Raw genomic sequence first — 12,309 nt, 5'->3', positions numbered from 1 at the left:
TAACTAATGCAATGATTATATAGAAGTTAAGCGTATCGTGCAATAACTAACATGCAATAACAATGCAATAACAATGTAATAACAATGTAATAACAATGTAATAACATAGTAATTCATTGTGGTTGCTACATTTATTGTTCTGTGTCGACAGCTCATCTTACAATCGCCAACTACCGCTGTTTTGATATGTCACAGTTTATTATTGATGACATTCAAAGTCACCCTAATGTATTTCTGCCAGTAGTCTGATTTGGTCATAGGCTCCGTCTGTAATTATTTTAAAAAACAAAAAAAGAAAAGTCTTTAACAACAATTGTTCTCGCCAGATTACTCACAGACCTTCTTATGGTCCTCCAAGTCATAAAACGTCTATTCCCGTTCACTCAAAAGGCAGATTGAGAGACCATAGGAGAAAGTGAAAGAGACATATGTAAAGAGGCAAAAAGAAAAAGACATAGGTAAAGAGAGAGATAGAGAAAGAGGGAGAGAGAGCGGGTGGGTGGGACAGAAGCTAGTGGAGCTCACAGCATCCAGCTGCTTGACAGAAACAATGAAATTTCATATTACTCTATAAATACTAGAAGCAGATGGTCTTTATATATTTCAGACTGTTATTAAGCCATGCCACCGGTTATGTCCTGCTTATCAAGTAATTGAATATGAATAACCTTTCAGGGGACAGGACGGCCACGAGGAACAGAACGTCCAGCCAATCCTAATCTAATGTTATAGCATGTTTGACATGGAGATATTTCATCACTTTCATTAAAAAGCACCCAGGGAGATGACTTTTTTGGTGAACTTATCTATTGAAAGTATTTGTGTGACCCCGCAAACACACACTTACACACACATAGATGACACAAGCTGTAAAATTTTTACAAGATCTGTAAGCAGTAAAGGTAGCAGAGACGGAGGTCATGAGTGTTGAGTTACAGCACAATGCAATATAAAGCCACAGACTTTCCATGGCTTTACTTTGTCCAACTAGGACTATTTGGATGCTGCTAGACGATACACATACTGGAGTGATTTTATGGATGATGTTTTAATACATGTGCTATGTGTGGTACCTTAAGTGGTAGATGCATCTCAGACTGATAAGTGTAAACAGTGTAACAAACTAAAATTAGAATAGTATGACAGAATCTGTTTGCAAAATAATGTCGATTTTTAGTTGTGGTGTTTCTTCAAAACGTTTCTTCAATATTATTTTGGGCACGCAGCCCAGAAACCAAACAAATTGAAACAATTATAAAACGTACTCTACTAAAATGTCTCTCTCTATTCCACAATAGCTTTCAGAAGTCTAATTTACATTTATGAGCCAATTCATTCAAACGGCTCATTTGAAGAAACATGATTCACTGATTCATTTCAATTTGCAATCTTTTATGTCTTTGCTTTGTGAGGCAAAATTTAGCAGACATAAATATTATCACATGTTAATACACGAACGCACGCACGCACGCACGCACACACACACACACACACACACACACACACACACACACAAAAAAAAAACACTGTCCACCCACACTTTATACTGAAGCCCCACTGAAAGTTGCAAGGTGTGAGCATGTTTGTATGTTATACAGAGATTTTACTTTTATTTCTGGATTTCATATCCATAATTATCATTTTACAGCTAGTTCAATACAAGTACACTGATAAAAATGGTACAAAAATTGTCACTGGGGCAGTCCCCTTTTAAAAAAAGGTCCTAATATGTTACATTTAGGTAGAGAGATGAACCTTTGAGGTACTAATATACATCCTAGGAAGTTGTGGCCTAATGGTTTCAGAGTCGTGCTTGTAACCCGGCTGAGGTGCCCTTGAGCAAGGCACCTGTCCCTTAATTCCTCACGAGGGGCTGGAGCTGCCACTGCTCCGTGTGTGTTTGTTCACTACTTACTGGGATGCATGCAGAGGTCAAATCACAAGTATGGATTACCATCCATACCATCCAATATCATTATGTCACTTTCACTTGACTTTTAAATTTGTACTTTTTGACAGGGTACCCCCACCAGTGACAGTAGCTTTTTCTGACAGTGTAGTTTCCATCTAAAATCTCCAATCTGAATGAGTTGAATTTACTGAGTAGCTTTGTGGGTTTATTGTACAAGACATCCCAACAGAAACATTTCCATATGCATTTGTGATTGACACAGCAGTGATTTAGGAGACCTCTACAGAATGTAGCTAACAGTGTGATGTCACACGCTGGTAGTATCTGGTTTTAATTTATCGAACTGTTTGCTTAGCACAGCAGCCTTGGTCTTTCCATAAAGGGAATGATTTTACATGAACCATCAGATTATAACACCAGCCTTTATTTTTCGTTTATTTCTAACAACAGTAACAAACTGTATGCAAATAACAATATAGTTATTGCTATTTTATTGTGAGTTTTATTGAACATTTGTCTGGTTACAAGATGGTGTCTACCTCGGCAGGGGCAGCGCCACCTGTTTCCCTTCGCCACGGCATCAGGTGTGTTCCAGCTACCAGTGAAACTGTGGAGAATGTATTAATGGCTGTTGGAGATTGAGTATGAAAATATTACATCGGCTTCCCGTATGAATAAGGCTGTGGTAATCTTTGTGAAAGATGAGAAAACCGCCTGCTAAGCAACAGAATTGTGGTAAGTGGAGAGTTTGTTGTCATTTCACCTCTTGTTGGTAACAGTATCTAACGTGCCCCCCTTTGTTACGAACTATGAAATTGAACGGGGGAATTTCACATTACCGAAAGTTTTCTTGCGCGATCAGAGTGCTTCCACTTGGTTGTAAAAACGAGGCATTAAAACACGTCATGTCTTTCAGAAGACAGGTGTTTATGTTTTTGAATGAACCAGATTTGGAAGTGTATTTTAGAGTGTTTCATGATTTATGGTAACGCTAGAAGTTGGAAATGCTTTGAATGTGGGGATGCGGGTCATAAAAGACTAACATGCCCGCACAAATCTGGGACTAATGGGGAAAATGCGCAGCAAGAACTTCGGCCGTCGTGGTGAATGCCCCAGAGGAAGCGTTGCCTTCTGTTGTGGAGGAACGTGACGCTCAATCTGTTAAACAGTCAAAAAGCGAAAATGGTCAAAATGAGAAACTTCAAATTAGAATTGAGTGAAAATGGTGTAATAAATGATAATATGAATGTTAACATTTTAAATGTAGAAGAGGTGGTGGAAGGTGTAATTGTTTTCATACCCATTTAAGAGGATATTAGAGTTTTAAATCAAACTTTTGGTTTAAATGAGACAGCCTCTTCTGCTAGAGTTAATTGGTCTAAAAGCAAACGTCTTATTTTCGGTAGATGGGAAGGTACTGGGTTTACGCAACTCCTGGGTGGGTTACATTGTAGACAGGATGGATAAAAAATATCAGGAGTCTTCTTGGGGAACGATAATTTCCAAAAGAGAAATTAGGAGGGTTTGCTGGAGATGGCGCCTGCCAAATTGTCGAAATGGAATTGGCTATTGCCACAATTGTCCTATAGAGGGAAAGTTCTGGTTGTTGATAATCTTGCTGCATCAATGTTGTGGCCCAGGACTATTGCTATGGAGCCACCTGAAGAACTTATTCTCAATATACAAATGGCACTTGTTATTTTTTTTTGGAATGGACAGCATTGGATCCGTGCTGTAGATAAAGCTGCACTTTATCTACAGTACCGATTCAGAAGCGTGGTCAGGGCTTGGTGGATTTGAAAAGTCAGATCCGGGCATTTAGGATACAAGCTGCACAGAGACTCCTTAACAACAAAGTAGGTCTAGGCCAAAACAACAAATGCCTTGTTGGAGCAGGCAGGAGGTCTTGGAGATGATAGACACTTGTTTCTTATTAAACTGTATGAAGCAAGCCTGTCGGACCTTCCAGCTTTTATAAGTCTATGCTGCAAACTTGGAAAGCTGTCTTCAGAGTGGAGCGAGATATGAATGATCTAGGAGAACCATTGTTTTTTACCCAATGATCCAGAAAAGATTGCTGTCCTCTGTCAGTGCAAGAAGATGTTTGCTGAGAAATGATGTTCAGAAACTTGGACATCTCTTGGGTGAGAGAGGATGGAAATCAATCAAGACTCTTTAAGAGATGACAGGCTTGAAGTCCTTGTGTCTTCTAAATTGTTTCTAAATTAAAGAAGGATATACGTATGTTATACATTACCATGTGGTTGCAGGACATGGATAGAACTAAGACAAATATAAGACATGATCTTGTAGATGTCCATCTGTTAGATGGACAGAACTGCTACAACCAGAATTTCTTGTGAGGGATAGGAGTACTGGTGGCGCTCCCTGTATAAACCCCCTGTAGAAAAGCAGACTGCTGATCTACAGTGGAGGATTATTCACGGAGCCATAGCTACAGACGGACATGTGGCACAGCAGTAGTTGGAGTATGTAGATTATGTGGGATGCAGGGAGATGTAGAACACTTATTTTGAGGTGTATCAGACTGAAAGATCTTTTCAAATTGCTTAAAAAAAGCAAATTAGCAATTTTGGAAACAAGAAAAAAGTAAAGGTTACAGTTTGCAACAATTGAACCTGAAATTATGTTTTGATAATCTAAGATGGAAAATTTAATTTGCTTATTATAAACATGCATATAATGTGCTTTTGTGATGTCTCGTATTTTAATGAGGTTTTATGTACAGTGTATGAGGATGTCCTTGTTATGAATCTTTAAAATTTGTATGTAGATCTATTGTATATTTATGTATTCTTTTCTTCTTTTGTTTAATTTTGTTGTTTTTTATATTTTTGGGTAGAGATGTAATCTGATGTTAAAGGATTAGTCCATTTTCTTAAAAGAAAAATCCAGATAATTTACTCACCACCATGTCATCCAAAATGTTGATGTCTTTCTTTGTTCAGTCGAGAAGAAATTATGTTTTTTGAGGAAAACATTGCAGAATTTTCTCATTTTAATGGACTTTAATAGAGCCCAACATTTAATACTTAACTCAACACTTAACGGTTTTTTTCAATCCCAAACGAGGCATAAGGGTCTTATCTAGCAAAACGATTGTCATTTTTGACAATAAAAATAACAAATATACACTTTTAAAGCACAACTTCTCGTTTAGATCCGGTCGTGATGCGCCAGCGTGACCCCACGCAATACGTCATGACGTCAAGAGGTCACAGAGGACGAACACGAAACTCCGCCCCAGTGTTTACAAGAAGACCGTTCCGACGTTGTTGTATGTGGAATGATACTAATTAATGTCTTTGTGGCAGTTTATTGTTTAAAATGGTCCGCAAATGTGCGTTTTATATATGTAACACGTGACCTCCCTACGTCACTACGCATTTACGTTAGGTCGTGCTGAACTTGACCTAGACGAAAAGTTGTGGTTTAAAAGTACATATTTTTTTCTTGTCAAAAATGACAATCGTTTTGCTAGATAAGACCCTTATGCCTCGTTTGGGATCGTTTATAGACCTTTGAAACTCCGTTGGAAAAAAACTGTTAAGTGTTGAGTTAAGTATTAAATGTTGGGCTCTATTAAAGTCCATTAAAATGAGAAAAATCCTGCAATGTTTTCCTCAAAAAACATAATTTCTTCTGGACTGAACAAAGAAAGACATCAACATTTTGGATGACATGGTGGTGAGTAAATTATCTGGATTTTTCTTTTAAAAAAATGGAATATTCCTTTAATTAAATGAAGTGATAAAGTGCGTGTTTAACCCCCCCCTCTCTCTCTCTCTCTCTCAGCCCAGCTGTTTCCTGAAGCAGTAGCGACCTGTCTAACATTCCCCATTCAACATGCTACTGGTCACCTCACAGCACTTCCTGTTTGCGTTGAGTCATTTCCTGTTCTCTCCTTGCAGGGGAGTCTGTTGGTTTTAGCAAAGCCCTCTCAGTGAGACTGGAGAATAGAGTGGGAAATGTTTCATCCCTCTCTGTTTCTTTCTCTCTTACAGTACACAATACATTGCAAAACAGTAGCACTGGAAAATCTTTTTTGTAGATGAAAATAAGACCAGGAGCCAGGATTACCACCAGTATGTTAATTTTACACAAATACTGAAGAATTGATTGATCTAATATGATAAATGAATTAATGCATTTTAATAGAAGACTGTATTTTTGTCATTAAGCATTCAGCCATTTTATAAAGGTTGTATTTAAATGATTACTCCAATTTCTTTAAAAAATCTTGATAATTTACTTACTCCCATGTCATCCAAAATGTTGATGTCTTTCTTTGTTCAGTTGAGAAGAAATTAATTTTTTTAAGGAAAACATTCCAGGATTTTTCTTAATTTAATAGACTTTATTAGACTTCAACACTTTACAGTTTCAACACAGCTTTATATGGCTCTAAACAATCCCAAATGAGCCATAAGAGTCTTACTGTATCTAGCAAAACAATCGTCATTTTTGGTGATAAAAATAAAAATATGTACTTTTCAAACGCAACTTCTTGTCTTGCACTAGCCATTTGAAGCGCCATTGCGATCTCGCTTAATACGTCATCACATTGAAAGGTCACCATGACGTTTGCGAAACTACCGCCGCAGTGTTGGGCAAAAAGGACTGTTCTAACGTTGTTATATGTGGAATGATACTTTAGTGTTTAAAATGGTCTGCAAATGTGTTTCACACATGTAATGCGTGACCTTTCGATGTCATCACGCGTTATGTGAGGTCATGCTTGGCTGGTGCAAGAGGAGAAGTTGATGTTTAATAGTGCATATTTTTTATGTTTCTTGCCGAAAATGACAATCATTTTTGCTAGATAAGACCCTTATGCCTCGTTTGGGATCGTTTAGAGCAGGGGTTTTCAAACCTGTCCTGGAGGACCACTAGTACTGCACATTTTAGGACTCCAGGAGAGGTTTGAAAACCCCTGGTTTAGAGCCTGTTGAAGCCGCGTTGAAACTTGCAATTTTAAACTGCATTGAAACTGTAAACTGTTGAGGTCCCATAAAGTCGATTAAATTGAGAAAATTATGGAATGTTTTCCTAAAAAAACTTGATTTCTTCTCGACTGAACAAAGAAAGACATCAACATTTTGTATGACACGGGGGTGGGTAAATTATCAGGAAATTTTTAAGAGAGTAATTCTTAAAAAAAAGTGTAATCCTTTAATTTTTTTCTGTATTTTTCCATACGACCCTACACTTTCAGAAGAAAATATACAAGAAGGTACATCATTTGTCACTGGGGCAGTATCTTTTCAAAAAATACACTTCTGTACCTGAAAGGTGCATATAGGTACCTCAATGTTACACATTGGTACACCAAAATGTACATCTTAGGACCTTTTTAAAAGGTACCGTCCCAGTAATAACTTTTGTACCTTTTTTTCTGAGAGTGTATAGTGCATTTTGTAAAATGTCTTTAAAAGCTATACAATATAGTTTGTGAGTGAAAACAATTCGTATTTTGAGCGTATTTTAAACATATTGTTACAATGCACATATTTAATGTAAATGAACCATAACAGCTCTAGATTTAAATATGGTGGCATACAATCTTATTGGTTCATGCGTCATACATGTTTTGTCACAACGCATATGAGTCACAAGACATGCAAGAACCAATGACATTTTATACGGTTTTATTTCTAAAAAGAAACACCAATAATCTTCTTAACATGTTGGTACTGTTGGTCCCTCTGAAGCACACAATAGCCTGTCCCACAAACAACCAAGTGAAATTTTAAACCCTTTGTTGTTCCTAAAAGCCACAGAGAGGGTTTAGTGTTGGGCCCATAACTCAGCAGGGTGTAAAGCTGGTGGGGCTTTTAAATGTTTAACCATAAAAGACAAGGTTGTGTAGAGCATTACAAACTTTCTGTCTGTCTTGTCTAATATGCAAATCCCTAAAAAATAGCAAAATCTGTGTTAAGAATTTCGGTTCTTAAAGGACAACATTCACTCTATCCGAGAACAACATTTCAAAAAAATCAAATGAAGCCTGTATCATCTCACCTCAAAATAATTTAATTTGTTCCACAAAATCTACAAATACAGAAAGTTAGAATGACCGTTGATAAAAATGCTGGCATGACATCAAAGTGCCCTAAATGAGACGGTTATTAAACAGATGGGCACTGAAATACGCACAGCACAGGCCATGAGGGAGGGGGGTGTGGCCACAGAACATTTGTCTGTCAAACAGAGCATGTTTGCAACAATTAAGCCGATGCCAGATAGCAGCGCTATCGCAGTTGCCCATCGAGCTGCCTGTTTATCTTTAATTGCAATTTGGAAAGAAGTTTGGGACAATTAGGCCTGGGAGTGATTCTGCCCACACCCAACCCTAAACAAAAGTGCCGTGTTTGCCCTCTTTGCACGCTGCAGAAGATGGAGAGAGAGAGAGGAAGGGGAGAGAGATTTGGTCCCAAATTTGGATCTGTTTTTTTTTTAAAGCAACTAACATTCAACCTATAAATTTTATCAGTATAATGGGTATTGAAGCATTGACCTTTTGCGCTGATGAGATACAGAAAGATACATTTTCAAGCACATAGTATTTTAGTTTGAATTTTAGCAACATCTGATTGTAAAACATAGATGAAAAATATGCTGGAAGGTGAAAGGCTGGATCATTAGAAGGGCAGGTGTGTTCTGGTAATGTGATTTAAAGCCCCAAGAGAGGTCATCATCCGATCAGGCCTGATCGGGTCACGCGAGATGGGAATTTGTGGTCAGAAACGAATGCGACTGGGCTTTTATTTATCCACGAGACGTTTCTGCAGATAGTGCGGAGTACTTCACGTGTAAGCACGTCTGGTAAAATCATCGGCAGCCTGTGAACTGAAGATTTTCCTACTGTTGTATATCATAAATCTGTTGAGGGAAAACCAAGGCCACCTCTATAACATTTAAGCATGTCTGAGGTAAAGACAATGATGAAACGGTGCTTGTAGTAAAGCTTAATCTCTGTTAACGATTATTTAGCCTTGTGTTTACAGTAAATGCACCACTTGTGTGGCACCACGTGGCTCTTTAGAGGGCTTTGGATGCCATCTGCTGGCCATTTTGTGAAAATACAAGATCCTACCAGATGTGTGGAAAATACCATTCTCGGAAAAGCTCTTATGAATTCATATATTGCTGGTTTAACAATACAAACATAAATTAATCTCTAGCTCGGCTGTAGTTTATAAGATGAGCTATAAAGTCCTGCATTCATGTGTATCTCTCTCCAGCATAAGATATTTTGGATCCACAAATAGCATGTGGAAGGAAGCTTTTCTGCACACGTAGCCAAGTGAATGAAGAGAGATGAAAAGATATAAAAAATAAAGAGGGAAAAGCAGAGGAGCTGGCAAGCCTCTGTGCTTTTAATTGATTCCAAGTGTCCCAGATTTTCCCTCAATGGAAGGTTCCTCTGGTCCTCATATTTGGAGCTCCCCTAGAACTGCATGGACTATATTTGCCCCTGGATTCTTTATTGTTATTAGATAATTTCCTCTGGAGCAGTGGAGTGCAGGTAATGGATAAGGTTTGGTCCAGAGCCAGGCCTACAAAACTTTAAAACACCCGCATGACAGCCGCTGCCCCCTGCGTCACAAACAATGTACGTGTTTAATAAACTGATGTATATTTAAAACAAAAAAGGTGTCAGAATTCATACAGTGCAAAAGTCCCAAATTCCCTTAAAATAAAACTTTATACTTCACCATAAGTGGCTGTAGATACAGGTCCATCAAAACAAGGACCGCAAGACAATAAGTGTGTGATGTCATTTTCTGTGCAATATCATATTTCTTATTCAACTGTCATTCAAGCAAAACAATACATGTCATACAGTGACAATAAAATTAAATCATAATAAAAAGAAATATAATCCAATTTGACTTAACACTAGCAAATTAATAGCACACCACACGAATAATACCATAATAAAACAATTAAAAAAACCTTGCTGCTTAAATTATACATTTAGTTGAAAGCATACATTTGGGAACTAAAGATGTATTTTGAAATATATTTAGTTTATAGATATGTATTATACTAATCATCATTTTATCAACAAATAGACAATTCAAATTTAACTTTTTCCTTTGTCACACGCGATGCAAAAAGTGCGTCCACTAACTTAAAGCAACACTATGTAGTTTCCATGTAAAAATGACGTACAGCTCCCCCATGTGGTTGAAAAGCGCAACATTGCCTGGTATCAGACACTCTTCTGCAGGAATGGGGAGGGGCGGGGCTGTGTTTCCTACCCTCCACCGCCACTTTCAGAGTGTGCTTGTAGCAGCTAGGAGGCTGCTCAGGTTGCAGCAACATTACAATTTGTCCAGTTAAAAGTTGTTCTATCACTGAAATCATTTTAGAGACATTATTTAAAGGTAAAAAAACTACATAGTGTTGCTTTAAAGTAAGTCACAAGGTTTGGACAGCCTGCATTTGTCATCCAGCCTTTAAGCTCAAGGGCTCAAAAAACTGCAAATCTCCACAACCTTTATTCAGCTCATGCCAAGTGTCTTCAAGCCTGTATCAGCACCTCTCTTCTCTAAAGCTTAACTGTAAAATCTCTCAGTCACTCACAGCCATCCATCAGAGACACACTGCTAGAAACCCAAGTGAATAAATACAGAAAACCAAAAATGCACCTGTCAGCCATAGCAGCATATACATACAAAATAACTCAAAATTTAAGGTGCACACTTCTTGTATAAAATATTTTTCTTATCTTACACATTACAATACTTACCCTTTTCAAAATCTGAAGCTAATGTTTGGAGACAAGTGCATGGCGTAAGGTATTAAAGGCACAATATGTAAGACTTCACCACTAGAGGTCGCATATACAAAACAATAACGAAGGTGAGGCTTGATGACATCACACTACTTAAGTATTTTTACTTTCTAAAAGTGTTTGTATTTTATCAGTGTTTTTCTTTGGAAAACATACTGTACATTCCAAAGCATATTATCATAATTTTTACTCCACTACATTTCATAATTTCAAGTTTTTGGTTTATATTTAATATTTAAGTACATTAAACATCTAGTATTTTTTTTGTTTTACTTAAGTAAAAAGTACTTTTGTTCTTTTACTCAAGAAAAGTAAAAGTACACAATTTTTATGTAATTATGTATTAAATCAATTTTAATATGCAATATAAAAGGAATACACAGTATGATTCTATGCTTTAGATGTAGTTAAAAAAAATGTAAAGTAAATTATTCCCCAAGACAAACACTCTGTTAAGCACAGATGCTTGGAAAATGTACTTAAAATACTCAAGTAGTGTCCGCCTCTGGACATCATGAAAGAGAGGGTAACGATGCGAGAGGTTGTTTTAAGCATCCAGAGACGTATTGAGTTTCCTAATCAAGGTTACAGATTAGGTAATAAATTTGTTTTCATTACCGGTACGTTTGATCACATTATTTTATGCCATTGTAATAAATTGGCTGCAAGGCACCGCAGCTGTGTTAGATGCTGTATAAATGCTACATACGCATTTGTCCACTGATGTTGCTATAGTTTCTACAAGCGTAAACCAAGAAAAGCATGGATATTACATCATTAATAGGCGACAATGATGAGGGATGAGCTATTATTTAATTTACACAGTAACAATGCATAAACATATAAGTACACAAATATATATGTATGAAATATGAAATATATCACACTGTAAAAATGGTTTTTGGATATTTTAATACAAAATTGATGACATATTGATTTAACAGGGCTCCAGACTAACTGCATCACGTTGTATTAAGATTAATTTACATGCTACAGTACGTAAATAAAGTAATTTTATCAGATAACATGCAGTGGTGTAGTCTAGATTTTTGTAGTGAGTATACTGTGATTTTTCCCTCTCACCCTTATGCTTACTCGTCCTAGCGCGACACCTCATAAGCACCACCACACTCACAGATGCACACAGTATGGATCTTCATGTAACTTAGAGCATTCTGAAAGTGTACTCATAAACACATAAACTGAATGTGTTATCAACATGTCAGTTTATTATAAGAAAAAAAAGACTTTAGAGCCAATGGGTTTACAGCTGGGGAAACTGGACTGATTTTTAGACTGGTTTAGTGTTAATCAACATCTAACCCAGGGCCAAAAGTTACTTAACTGTTAATTAAAATTAAATAAACTGTTTACAATCTTCAATCCGTGGCAAACACATGCATTGAAGGAGAAAAAAATATTCACTCTTTCAATAGATATTATCTGACAACTATATGTTTTTAATTAATACACATTTAAGATGACCATGAATTAGCTATAATTTGCATAGTCATTGATATTAAAGCTTATTTTTTGCATATAATATAAGCATTGTCTAAAAATGAAAATAGGC

This window comes from Paramisgurnus dabryanus, chromosome 9, assembly GCF_030506205.2.
Source record: "Paramisgurnus dabryanus chromosome 9, PD_genome_1.1, whole genome shotgun sequence".
In the NCBI taxonomy this organism is placed as follows: Eukaryota; Metazoa; Chordata; class Actinopteri; order Cypriniformes; family Cobitidae; genus Paramisgurnus; species Paramisgurnus dabryanus.
This window is presented reverse-complemented; position numbering follows the sequence as displayed.